The 13,618-nt window shown below is 49.6% G+C and overlaps 1 long non-coding RNA gene across 2 annotated transcripts; it reads right to left on the reverse strand.

The window, feature by feature from the left end:
* Positions 1-7,098: 7,098 nt before the first annotated feature.
* LOC124522004 (uncharacterized) lies at positions 7,099-11,577 on the reverse strand. Of its 2 annotated transcripts, XR_006964639.1 has the most exons (3): positions 10,766-11,577; positions 10,081-10,181; positions 7,099-7,421 (listed from the first exon to the last, which is right to left on the reverse strand). It is a non-coding gene; the product is annotated as an uncharacterized LOC124522004 (long non-coding RNA). The 2 variants fall into 2 exon arrangements; XR_006964638.1 differs by lacking the exon at positions 10,081-10,181.
* Between the last annotated feature and the right edge of the window lie 2,041 nt (positions 11,578-13,618).

Genomic DNA, 13,618 nt, shown 5'->3' on the forward strand with positions numbered 1-13,618 from the left:
GACCTGGCTGAAGTCGGACGCTTAACCGACTGCGCCACCCAGGCGCCCCGCCATCAAGCCTTTAGACTCTAAACAAATCGCAACGCGTCTGTTTAGGAATTCGATTTGGCTGTGTTGGATATTAATAGAAAGTCCACGTATTTTTGGTCCTTCCATAAAATATGAAGAAAAGTGCTCTTAGCATCCTATATAAAACTGTGTTGTTACATATATGTGTGCAATCAAAAAAAAAATCATAAGGAAGAGAAAATACATTTATAGTGTGTACTGTGTCTATTGAAAAAAACCCACATGTAAGTGGACCCAACCAGTTCAAGCCACGTTGTTTAAACGTCAACTGTATTAACTTTATTCTTTGATGACAAAGTTTAGACTTCAAGGCCAAGGAATTATTACCAAGTGTTTACTCAAAGGTGTATTATTTATGGTATTTCTGACTGCTCTCATAAAAGGCTCTGAAGACGGGAAAGCAAAAAGATGAGTTCACTCACCTACATGTGCACATGCGTGCACACAGCCAGACACACATTCACATGCCCTCCTGCGTAGATATTAGAACAAACAGTTTACTTGGCTGTTTTTAACAATGACTTACCGTAAAAGAAATAAGCTGTTGTAGACTTCTCAGGGATTCCTACGGAACTGAGTCGTCCTTCAGAGAAATAGTCTGCATTGTGAATAATAGTTGAATATTGCGTTAACTGTTAATGTAGTAGATATTCTAAACATTTTGGTCTTGACCGATTGTTTTTTAGTAGCTTAGAGAAATACAGATAACTAATGCCTGGGCTTATTGGAAAGAGCACCAGCTCTAAAGCCAGCCATCGAGTGGCACCCTGTGGCATTAGACAAGTTCACGTGAGGCTGGAGATGTGTCCCTCAGGCCCCGGGGTAAGGGTGAGGGGGTCTGCTATGCTGCACTGTGCTCGGTCGTTCCACCCACCCTCACCTCCTCTGGAGAAAGATTTCCTCTGTGAGCTGGGCAGGGGCCCATATGCATTACGCATGAGGCTGCCTGCACAGAGAAGCTTGTGCTGTCTTTGAATACAAGTTCCATAATAACAGCTATCCCTTATATAGGAGCGTTTACAAGTCAATTAAAAAAACTCTCAGCTCATTCAAAGAGAAACAAACGTCTTCCCCCGGAGTAGATGGAGAAAAGAGGGCTCCTACTGGTCTGGCCTCAGCCCCCCCATACCCACCCCCCCATCCTGTACTCTCTGCCCTGCCCCTTTTCCTCCTTCTTAGGGGACCTGTCCCTCCTCTGTCCCTCCTCGACAGCACCCTCCTCCTCCGGCTTCCCAGATCCACTGTGACATGGAATGCTGCTATATAGCTCTTCCCTTTTTCCTCCTCTCTCTCTTTTTGTTAATTAAAAAACATTTTTTATCTTATTTTATTTTTTAAATTTACATCCAAGTTAGTTCCCATATGGTGCAACAATGATTCCAGTAGATTCCACGGTGCCCCTTACCCATTTAGCCCGTCCCCCCTCCCACAACCCCTCCAGTAACCCTCTGTTTGTTCTCCATATTTAAGAGTCTCTTATGTGTTGTCCCCCTCCCTGGTTTTACATTATTTTTGCTTCCCTTGCCTTGTGTCCGTCTGTTTTGTATCTTAAAGTCCTCATATGAGTGAAGTCACAGGGTATCGGTCTTTCTCTGACTTACTAATTTCGCTAAGCATAATACCTTCTAGTTCCGCCCACTCCTCCTCTCTCAAAGCGTTTAAATTATAAGGACAAAAAATATCTCATTAAAATGTGGTGGCACTTTGTATCGCTGAGTGGCCTTGGCCTTCTTTCCAGCCCAGAGACTCTTCCAGAATCTTGCCTTGCTCTAACGAGATATGGAGACCCCCTCCTCCCCGTGAACCTGGAGGGGATTGCTGACCCCTGCCAGAGAGAAGGTGGCAGAGGGGATCCCGGGTGGCTCCCGAGGCCACACGGCTGCCACGGCCCGGGATGCTGGCTGTGAGGACGCCACCAGCAGGCTGTGGGGAAGCACCCGCTCGCACGGACAGAGAGACAGAGAGACGCCTGGGGAGGCCCATCTGGACGGGAGCCGAGAGCCAGCGGCGGCCGCCTGTGGGTGACCCGGGCCCCCTGGCCTTGGCCTCTTCCAGCTGAGGCCTGCTGTCATCACAAGGCGGGGCCGGTCATCCTGTCGTGGCCTGTCTGGACCCGTGGCCCGCGAAGTTAGTGAGGTTAATGAACGGCTGTGCACCCCACTAACTTTTCTGTCGTTTGTTCCCAGCCCTGGAAAGTGGGACAGATAGATGGTTCTCAGCGCAGGGAGCTACGGAAGGGGGCAAGGAGGGAAGCCAGGATTCTTTGAGAGGAGTTGTTCTGTAGATTTAACTTCGGAACAGTGTTTTAGGCAAGAGTTTAATTCTTAGAAAGGCAGCCTCTAGTAATTAAAAGCGAAGTGGAAGGAACGTAACTTGGTATTGAATAGTTGTGTGCCCACACGGAAGAATTCTTTGAAGCCACTTTATTTTTTTAGAAGTTTATGTATGTATGTTTGTATGTATGTATGTATTTAGAGAGCGTGTGCGAGAAGGAGAGGAGTGAGGAGAGAAGGAGAGAGAGAACCCCATGCAGGCTCCACACTGAGTGCAGAGCCAGACGTGGGGCTCGATCCCACCAACTGTGAGATCATGACCTGAGCCGAAGAAGTCAAGAGTCAGGTGGTCAACCGACTGAGCCACCCCGACACCGCTGAAGTCACTTGAAACCCAGTGATTGGACTGTGCTTCCCAGGGGGACACATCCTAAGGCAGAAAGAGCTGGGAAGGCACCCAGCTGTTCCCAGAGCCCCTTTTGGTAGCAAGTGCATGGTGCTGTTGCTCAGAAGCTAAGAAAATAGATACACAAAACAAGTCGAGAAGGATATGAACGGCACTGGCGATGTTTTAAGAACAAGAGAAAGAGAAAGTAAGACTTACAGAGATAAAGAAATGTGCTCAAAGTTAAGCAGAAGTTCTGGCATTCTAGATCCAAGTTGTGAATCTTATCACCAACTCAACGTATATTTTCTTTTCTTTTCTGTTTTTGTTTGTTTGTTTTAGTTTATTTACTTATTTTGAGAGAGACAGATTGTGCTTGAGTGCCCAAGCGGGGGAGGGGCTGAGAGAGAGGAAGGGAGAGAGAGAGAGAATTCCCAGCTGACAGCACAGAGCCCAACACGGGGCTCGATTTCATGAACCGCGAGATCGTGACCTGGGCCGAAATCAAGAGTCAGACGCCTAACCAACTGAGCCCCCCAGGCGCCCCTCAAGTATATTTTCTGTAAAAAGAGAACACAAAGCCAAGCAAACAAAAACCTTGTTACCTTTCCACTGAACCGTCCCGGTGGTGGTGACCAGCTGGGACCAACCCGCACCACGACTGGAGAACCCCAGCTTCCAGGCCGGGAGAGAAGACTGGTCACGGAAAGCCCGGAGCACGGTGACACTGGAGAGAGAGAGGGGACGCTGTCGAATACCGCCCAGCTCAGGAGCGCACCTGAGGGCTCCCATTGGCAGAATCATACTTCTCCGAGCATCAAAAAAATCAGAGTGGCAGTGGGCTAATACACATTAAATATGTTAAAATCTGTGAATGCTTCAGTCCTTCGGGGACCGCGATGAAACCAGTCCAGTATCCCGAACACCTGTGATGAACGAGTGAAAGTCACTCGTTCACTCTTCCTCGATGAAGCACACATCTGATTCGTCAAATAATTGATCAGGAAAGTTCTTTATAGAGTTGCGGCTAAAAAAAATGAAGAAGGAATAATAATACTACGACATTGCCATTTTGAACCCAAAATAAAATAACACACCTGGCATTGAGCGTCAGCGGAGGCTAAACCAGTAGAGGAGAAGCAGAGGGGCATTTACAGGGGTCGGATGGGTATGCTGACCCCTGCAGCCATGCTCAATGTCAACATCAAAAGAGACAGACGAGGGGATGTGACGTCCTCTGGATTCCACACGGCAGGACACCCGCCGTGCCATCTGGGTAACAGCCTGGCCCCAGTCTTGCACTTCTGTGTATCTTGCTTTCGAGTCATTTGGTGTTTTGGCTTTTTCTTTATAAAATTCCCCTGTATCATGAAAAAACGTCTCCCCGTTGCTCTTTGCCGTGGATTCCACATCCGTTAATGTGCACCCTGCTTCTGCTACTGCTCTTTGTTGAAAGGCCTCCCGAGCCCTCGGCCGGAGATCTGTACTCAGAGATCTTAGTCCTGGAACTTTTTGCCCACGGGGCGGCCACTGTCTCCAGGCCTTGCGGAGGCCCAAATCTAGGACATACGTTTCGTTTGTCCGTTTGTTTGGTTTCAGCTTTAAAGAAAATGCATCACGGGTTCACTTCCGAGTCAAATCTAGGACGGACGGGCTCATGTTGTTACTCTGTTTTCTGCTTTTGGTGTATCTTTGTGTTTCCCTTTCGTCCCTTTCGAGTATGTATTTGGCCACAGAGTCCTTCGGAATACAGCTCGTCATTAAAGCAATCTACCCTTTGCCGCGGGGCTGATTTCGGTCTGCAAAGCCGGCCCAACCACGAAAGACTTTACTTGGACCAGATCCAGACGGCCACTCATAGTTTGTCTTAACTGGCTTAAAGTAAACGGGGGTTCATCATAATTCGGCTTTCATCATTGTCTTAAAAGGTCTGTGTCACGGGGGACTCGTTTCGCCCGCCATTAATTCATCCCCTTACCTGTGTTAATACAGCATCGAACGCAGCAGGGGAAGCCAAGAGTTCGGGGTGCCGGGGACCCGCGGAGGCTGCCTCCTGCCAGGCCGGCGGCAGGTCTGGGGCCTCGAAGGGCCACCCGGGGCTCTGAAGCCAAGGCCATGCCCTTTCGCCATCGTTCTTTGCCTGTCTGCCGGAGGCCCTCCGCGCCAATAATCCTATCCGTTCACAACGCGAGGCACGACGACCACAGTTCATAATGCGCTATGTCACATTTGAAAGTGGCTGGCAGAGTACATCTTAAAAGTTCTCATCCCCAGGAAAAGAAATGTGTAACCCTGAGGCAGGCAATTGACACACTCTCGCTAAGGAATAAATGCGGCCCTGCTTCATCCATTCAGCCAAAAGCCTTCTGTTCACAGACGGCCCCTCTAGAGGCCGACGGACAAAACAAAAACACTTACATTGACGCAGCCGTTTCAGGATTAGAGAGCGTTTTGCTACAATTATCTTCTTCAGTCTTCCCACACGCCGACAGGCCGGCCCAGCGGGTGCTTGCGTCCGCGTCTCAGACGAGGAACCTGGGGCCGTGAGAAGCTGGGCAGGTGCAGGAGAGAGGTCCCTGCTGGGTGAGCCCGGTGTCCTGAGTCCTCAGAGACTTTTCTCTCCTGCGCCACAGAAGTTCTGGAAAACACTTCAGAAATGTTACTGGGGCGCCTGGGTGGCTCAGTCGGTTGAGCGTCCAACAGCGGCTCAGGTCATGATCCCGCGGTCTGTGAGTTCGAGCCCCGCGTCGGGCTCTGGGCTGACGGCTCGGGGCCTGGAGCCTGCTTTCGATTCCGTGTCTCTCTTTCTCTCTCTGCCCCTCCCCTGCTCGTGCTCTCTCTGTGTCTTTCTCTCTCAAAAAAGAAATAAACATTGAAAAATTGAAAACTGATAAAACTGAGAAACGATTAGCTGCGGTGTGGACTCTGAATTGCTTGTGCTCCGTCCCCTTGGAAGACGGCGCTCTGTCCGGAATCCTGAACACATCGCTTGTCAACGTGCGGCAGGCGGAATGACGGCCCTGGAAGGCCTCCACCTCCCGTTCCCCCAACCTGGAAATATGTTGCCTGACTTTACAAAAGGGACGTTTGCTGATGCGCTTGTTGGGGACGCCGAGGGGAGATACCGCGGCGGAAGAGAGTCAGGGGGACACGGCATGGAAAGGACTGCCCCCGGTGCTGCTAGCTTTGCGGACGGAAGGGGACTTCTGAGCCAAGGAACGCGGAAAGTCCAGGCAACAGGTTCTCCCCTGGCGCCTCCAGAGAGGACCTCCGTCCGGTGCGGTACCTTGGTCCCAGCCAGGGGGACGCCGTCAGGCTGCATCCGTGGCGTCGGCCCCGGGTTTGCGGTACTTTGTCACGGCAGCGATGGGAGGTTCGTACGGCACGCGTGGATTTGTAACATCACGCACCGGAGGTTTGGACCGCAGTGGTGCACCGGGATATGGGCAGGTTTCCCCGTACAAGAGATGGGGACGTGTTCGTTGTCCAGCATCCGAGAGGCACCTTCCTGAATATCACACTGACCTCCTCAGACGGCTCTTTAAACGCTAGGGAGCTTTCGGTGCCCACGGCAGATGCCAGCTTTCCAAAAGTTTCATTTGAAACCTCCACGGTCACCGTTGACAACGAGTGTTGTTTTGCTTGAAGTGACCGCCTGAACGCCATTCGTTCTGGGGGGGAAACTGGCTTCTAAATACTGACGTCTGAGTCAGTGTCTTATCTGTCAAGTTGTTCTCTCAAATAAAGATGCATTTCAGCCAGCAGCTCGGCCCCCGTGTGCTTTGTGGGGGGACAGCGAAACGCTGCCCGGGGTGGTGAGGGGCTGTCCACTCTGTGGCCCTACAGGGTTTGACACCCCAAGACGGCGCCCGGCAGAGAGGGGACATCTTTGTTATCCAGAGCAGGAGAAGGCTTCCTATTCTCAAGACTCCTTGTCGGGGGGCTCAGTATTAGGAAGAAGAATCCTTGGAAGGCGGGCACACGGAAATCGGTCTTAAATCTCCGCCACCCCCTGCAAGGTGTGCCCGCATCCCCCAGGGTTCGAGCATCCTCTCTGTGACCTGCTGACCCAGAGGCTTTGCTTCATAGACTGAGGGTTCCTGGGGAATGCCCTTGACAACATTCTGTTTTGTGTTTTTTTGGTCTGTTATATATGGGTGGGGGGAGAGGGTGTGAGCAGTGGAGGGGGGCAGAGGGGAAGAGAGGATCTCAAGCAGGCTCTATGCTCAGTGTGGAGCCCAACGACAGGGCCCGATCCCACGACCCCGGGATCGTGATCCGAGCCGAGATCAAGAGTCGGACGCTCAACCGTCTGAGCCACCCAGACGCCCCTAACATTATTTTATTAAATTTTATTATTTATGCCTTAAGTCATTTAGTAATTTTATTAAGAGGCGTCTGGTAGAACACGAGGGCTCAGAGTCAGCGCGGTGGCAGAGTGGCTGTGAATGGCCCCCGTCCGCAGTCACGAAAGAAGCCACAGTCACTCTGATGGTTGTGCCGCCTGGGCCGAGGTTCACGCAAGTTCCCAGCACCAGCAGCGGTGACCCAGTCCTTTGAAGTACGGATAACGGAGAGCAGGTGACATTAACCCAGGGAGTGCGAAGCGTGTGTGAGGAGACGCGTGCTTTGGGACCGAAGACCACTGATTGCTTCCTATCTTCTCAGAGATGGCATTCGCTGGAGGCTGACCCCTGAGAAAAACCGAGAGGCGGCTCGTTAAGAAGGACACGGAATGTGGGTCTCGACACTGAGGCTGATCTGGATCTCGCAGCAGAGGGAAGCTGGGTGTTTGTACTCAAGGAGTCCCGCAGGAGGAAGGGCAGCTGCCTCTGGGGGTGGGGGTGAGGAACGTGCAGAAATCAGAGCTACCCTGAGCACCGGCTCATGGTCCTCCGGCTGGAGGGACCCATACGTGGAAACCGTGCGTGATTATTCACTGCTATTAAATACAGATCTGTGTGTGTTGCAGGATCGTATGCAAACGCGGGAGGGAGGAGCGTGGTGGGATGGAGGAAGAGGTCAAAGTTCGGCACCCAGTGTCGCCGTGTGCTGGCCTTGGGCTCTCGGGCCCTCCTGTCTAAGTCCGGGGGTGCAGCCCCCGGCTTGCAGGCTGCCCTGTGGGGCTCGCCGATCTGTGGCTATGAGCACATGGAAGTCATGTGAGGGCAAGGACTGGGTAAATGCAAGTGAGAAGAAAAGGGTGGTCTCAGAAACAGGCACCGTTTCCCTAGGCCAAAGTCTACCGACCGGCCTAACCCCTCGCCACCACCTGCGCCCAGCCTTGACATCCACAGGGCCCGTTCTGTGCCAGCCACGCCCCCTCGGTTCTGTTTTCCCTCCAGGCTCAGGACCAGGTCTGAGCGTTTGCTCCTTTGCTGGGTGGGCAACCACCCCACGTTCTGCAGCGTGGACCAACGATTGTATCATGCCCACGGGCTGGGTGGAAAGGCCCATTTGGACGGCTGTCCCGAGTGGCGTTTGAGTGGCGTTTGAGGCTCCGTTGGTACCTGAGGCCTCAGGCGGGAAGGCTCAAGCCGCTTTCGGTCTGTTCCCATGACTGGGCCCTGAGGCGGCTGTTACTGGAGGACGCACTTTCCACCTGCCCCCCACCCCCCTCCCGCCCCCTGGGAGGAGGGAAGGCCCAGCTGGCACTGTCACCAGAGCCCCTCCCCGTGGCTTCCCCGTGGACTCTCGGCCCAGTCGGCTCCTCCCAGCGTGACAGGGGTTCCAGGAGTCTCCGTACTGTTCTCCCTGGTGGCCGGACCAATTTGCATTCCCACCCACAGTGCAGAGGGCTTCCTCTCCACGCACTGGCACTCGTCACACTCACACTCCTTTCGTGTCCTTTGGGTAACAGCCCTTTTGACAGGTGCGAGGTGGCATCTCACTGTGGTTTTCCTCTGTCGTGTTGACCACCTTCCTTTCTGTTCCTGCTTTGGTTTGCTTAGACATGTGAGCAGCTCTAGGATATCGCCTTGACCGACAAACAGGGCTGGAGCCCCGAGCTCTCTGCGATTATTATTATTATCCATTCGATGTTACTCAGGTAATTTAACAATATAATGAGGCATCGAAGCTTAGGGAAGGCTGCTCCTCCAAAGTGAGAGACTTCTTTAGGAGCAGATATGGACCGAAATGCGGATGCTGTCATGACATGTAATTGTGCATGGGCGTGTGTGTGCACACCTCTCGTGAAGACCGACATGGCTTCCAAGCTGAATTAGATGATTTCTTGAAACTTAACAAAAAAGAATGCGATACAAACACAGGAGGATATGTTCTACCTAGTGATTGACCTCTCTAGTTAATTTCACCGCTTAAGACTAAAATATCCCAAGGCAAGATTGGCCTTACTCATCAGTCGGTATGGGAGAACATTCTAAGGGAAGGGTTGTCTTCCTTCCCTCCATTTAGTATTCAAAAGGTGGTCAATTACCATTTGTAGGACTCTTGACCATTTAGCTAGTATGTAACTTATTACTCCGCACAATAAATGTTGAATATATGAGCTTGATTCAGTATATACTGGCTCACACCCTAAATCTTAAAGATGAGAAAGTTACCAACCCCCAAGTTAAAATCTTTCAAGCTGCATGAAATGGCTGATTGTCTATCAGAATAGTACGTTAATTAACTGTACTGGTAGTCTCTGTGTCATGACATTTGGGAGCCAGGGGCTTTGCCACGTGAAAATTACAATATATGGTAAACACAAGAAGCGAATTGAAAAGCGTTAACTATGACACTAACAACACTTGAAACAACACTTCACTTGTTACAATGTTTTCACCTAATGAAGAAATATTTTTAAAGAAAGACAAAAAAATTTATATAGAGATAAAAGTGGGGCACACTTTGTGTCTAATATTTAAAATATTCATTTCTTTTCTATCCTTTAACATTATTTAAAAAATTTTTAATGTTTATTTTTGAGGTGGGGGGAGGGGCAGAGAGAGAGGGAGACACAGATTCCCAAGCAGGCTCCAGGCTCCGAGCTGTCAGCACAGAGCCCGACGCAGGGTTCAAACCCACAGACCGTGAGATCATGACCTGAGCCGAAGTCGGACGCTCAACCGACTGAGCCACCCAGGCGCCCCTACATTTATTTATTTTTGAGAGACAGAGAGAGACAGCGTGAGCAGGGGAGGGGCAGAGAGAGAGGGAGACACAGAATCCCAAGCAGGCTCCAGGCTCCAGCCGTCAGCACAGAGCCCGACGCGGGACTTGAACTCACCGACCGCGAGATCATGACCTGAGCCACCCAGGCGCCCCCGGAGTAAAAGTTATTTTAAAATATTACAGCGTTCCTCTGTTTGGAAGCATGACTTTCTGGCATGATGTACTACTTACAGGATTATTTTTTATCCTCTTTTTTTTTTCTTGTAACGACTCTGCATGGGGTTTCACCTTCATCCTTTTCTGTGAGGCGTCTTTGTGCAACACTAGTTTTCCTGAACACGTGGAAGGGAAGACTTACTTAGGGTGGTTTTTCTCATTTTATCGTTTTCTCTCTCCTCTGCTGTTGACTTCACCATCAGTGAAAATTAGTAAAAGGAAACTTCGCTTAGGCCAGTAGGGGGAGCTCTCAGCCCCTACCACTTGGCATCATTTGCAGACCCAATAGGAAGAGAGCACCTGGCGAGTTAGTACCCCCTTCGCTACTAATTTATCGCCCCTGCAGAGGAAGAAAATCTTCCTCCTCCCCCTAGCAACTGTCCAGCCAATGAGAGGCAGTCGTCGTTCAGCCAATGAGAAGCCTTTGAAGTCCCAGTGTACTCCAATCCGCTTTTGGTTTACAACAGCCCCGCCTCCTCGCCTTTGGTCTATGGAACGTGCGACTCTTTCGTTCTCTAGACCTGCGTGTGGTTTTGCTGTAGCTTGCTTGGCCTGGGTTGCAGTTCTCTGCTATATTCCTGAATACACTTGTTTTTTTGCTAGTAAAATGACAGTTTTATTTTTTAAGGTTCACACTTAGGCCCAGGCAAATTCCAGTAAGTGTTTTCGAGGAACTTGATAAGCTAATTTAACATCTTACCTGGATGAGTAAAGGCCCAGCCAAGAAGAGCTACAGCATTCCTGAAAAAGAAAAATAAAGTGGAAAATCGCCCTGTCACACACCAAGCCCTATTATACAGTTATAGTGACTTACCTGTGTTACCGGGGTAGTTACAGGCCGACATGCAAATGGAACAGAATAGAGACTTCAGGGGAGAACTCACGTATGGAACGGTGATTTATGTTAGAGACCGCGTTGCCGGTGAGCGGGTAAAGACGGGCATCTTCAACATAAATAACAGCGCGATAATTGTTTGTGTATGTGGAAAAGTGAAATTTGATCCCTCCCGCACTCCAGCCACAAAAATCAATTTCAGATTGGCTAAGGATTTAAATATGAAATGCAAAACCTTAAAACTTTTGGAAGAACACATTGAATAATAAGTTTCTAATCTTGGGTTACATTAGGCTTTTTGAAAAACAAAGCCCCAAAAGTAGTAACCATTAAACGATGGTAAACAGAACTACATTCACATTTAAATTTTCTGCAAACACAAAGAAACGGAAGAGGTAAGCCATCATCTGCCACGGCACACTACCAGCAAAGGGTTGGTGTCCGTAACATACAAAGAACTTCTGGAAATCGGTCAGCAAAACACCAGCTATGTGAAAATGGGGCAACAAGAATCTCAGAAGAGTGGCTGCGTGTAGCTCAAGCAGGTGAGAAGACACGGAACCTCAATAGTCACTGGGGAAGTGCAAATTTAAAACACAGGCCAAAAGCAGGGGGCACCTGGGTGGCTCAGTCGGCTGAGCGTCCGACTTCGGCTTGGGTCATGATCTCACAGTTCGTGGGTTCGAGCCCCGCGGGGGCTCTGTGCCGACAGCTCGGAGCCTGGAGCCTGCATCAGATTCTGTGTCTCCTTCTCTCTCTGCTCCTTCCCTGCTCATGCTCTGTCTCTCTCTGTCTCAAAAATAAATAAAAAAAACATTAAAAGGATTTTTAAACACAGGCCAAAAGCAAACAGAGGAGTTTGTCATATGTGTTGCAGGATTTTTTTTTTTTTTACCTCAACACCCAGATTCGTCGTCTCGCTGCTTCGAAGAATGAACAGGTGGACACAGAACGAGCAGCAGGCATAGGTTTATTAGAAAGGAAGAATATCAGGAAAGCTCTCGCTACAGAGACGGGGCATTGAATGCCCTCGGACTGTAGGCAAGGGTCCTTGTTTTCGAAGGTTCTGGTCGGCCCTCCCCCCTCCCTTCCCTCTTGTTCCTTCCCAGGTCCCACCCTTATTGGCTTGATAGCTCTGGGTGCTGGGAGGTCCATTCCTGATTGGCTCGTCTCGGTTGTATGAGGGCTGGTCTATGGCCATATCATTCCTTGTGGGTCATATGTTTCATGGTCTATTTCTTATTTTTAGTTAGATCTTTTGTCAAATTCCTGAGGGGAACCTGAGGGGGAGTAGGTGGGGTCTGTTTCATGCTGGAGAGGAACCTTACCCTTGAGGGGGGTCTGCAGTGGTCAGACCCTCCCAGCATTGTTCCAAAATGTGTTTTTCTCGACCCAGGGACCTCAGGTCCCAACCTTTCCCCCTCTGCCTATTTTACTCTATCTTTCGCCATCATATATGTGCATATACAAATACACGCGAAAGACATTTTAAGAGGCTAGAGGGTTCTTTCAACGGATATATCCTGATCTTTGTGTGTTGTGTGTATTTTAACGTTCTGGAGTATTTTGTAGAGTCGCCAACTGAATGAACCCAATTTTTGATTTCACTCACGTTATAGAAAATCAACGCCCATCCATTTTGGAATTAAAATAGTACTGGCATCTCATGGTTTTAATCCATTTGTTTTTGTCCTAACGCATTGCTCAAATGCTGAGCTTCAGGGTCAAAGCTATTTAACCAATGGCTGAAAACAGTGAATCAAAAGCAGTAGCAATTCAAAGTAATTTTTAAAAATCCCGATTCTTCAAGTCTGAGTCGCACACGGCTCCTGAAGCCCAGAGAATGTGTATTTCCAAGGTGTGAATGCACCACACACCGATGCGGTACCAAAGCTCTGGCTTCTGGACCAATCAACCATGGGGAGATATGCACTTGGCCACAAAAATGAGTAAATGCGTAAAGAGGAGAGGCACCCGGCTGGCTCGGTCGGTGGAGCGTGTGACTCTTGATCTCGGGGTTGTGAGTTTGAGCCCCACGCTGGGTGTGGACATCACTTAAAAAAATTTTTTTTTTCATCTAAAAATAAAATAAACTCAAAAAGAGGGCTATGCGTTGCAAAGCTAAATAAATACTCAGAAGTAGCGGAAAGAAGGAAAACACTTTCGCGTTGTTCTCGGTATTGAAGAATACCTAGCTGAAAGGCACCGGTTAAAGGGAGGGTCCATTAACTGATACCAGTGGCCATCAGCCAGCCTCCAGGTCCTGCCTTTGAGAAGCTAGCGAAACAGGCTGACAAAGGGGACCGCTGCTGTTTGTCCTGGTCCACACTGCCCTCTGGTGGCATCGACTGTGTCTTTGGGAGGGTGGAAGCAACTTTCCTAGTTCTTTCATTCCTACCGCCTTCATTCAATCCTTCTGTTCTCTTTTAGCTAATTAAGTTACGTCATGTGAATTTTGTAATGCTAAAGAATCAGGAACTTTCTATGCCAAGAGCATGCAGGTGGGGTGTCTGAAGGAATTTCCCTACGGTAGCCTCCAGAATTCATTCTCAGAATCTAGGTAGAGAGTTTGCTTTTGTGGCTCATTCCTGTCTTTCAAACCATCTTCCGTGCCCGTTCATTTCTGCAGCCCGAGTCCAGACCCTTCTTTTCTTTTAAAGCAAGTGGTCTTTATTTTTAGGGGTCAATCAGAGCTACATCGAGTAAATATATATTCGC

The sequence above is a fragment of the Lynx rufus genome, unplaced genomic scaffold, assembly GCF_022079265.1.
Source record: "Lynx rufus isolate CCGP_SWC_20201006 ecotype Redwood Valley unplaced genomic scaffold, mLynRuf1.p SCAF_32, whole genome shotgun sequence".
Lineage (NCBI taxonomy): Eukaryota > Metazoa > Chordata > Mammalia > Carnivora > Felidae > Lynx > Lynx rufus.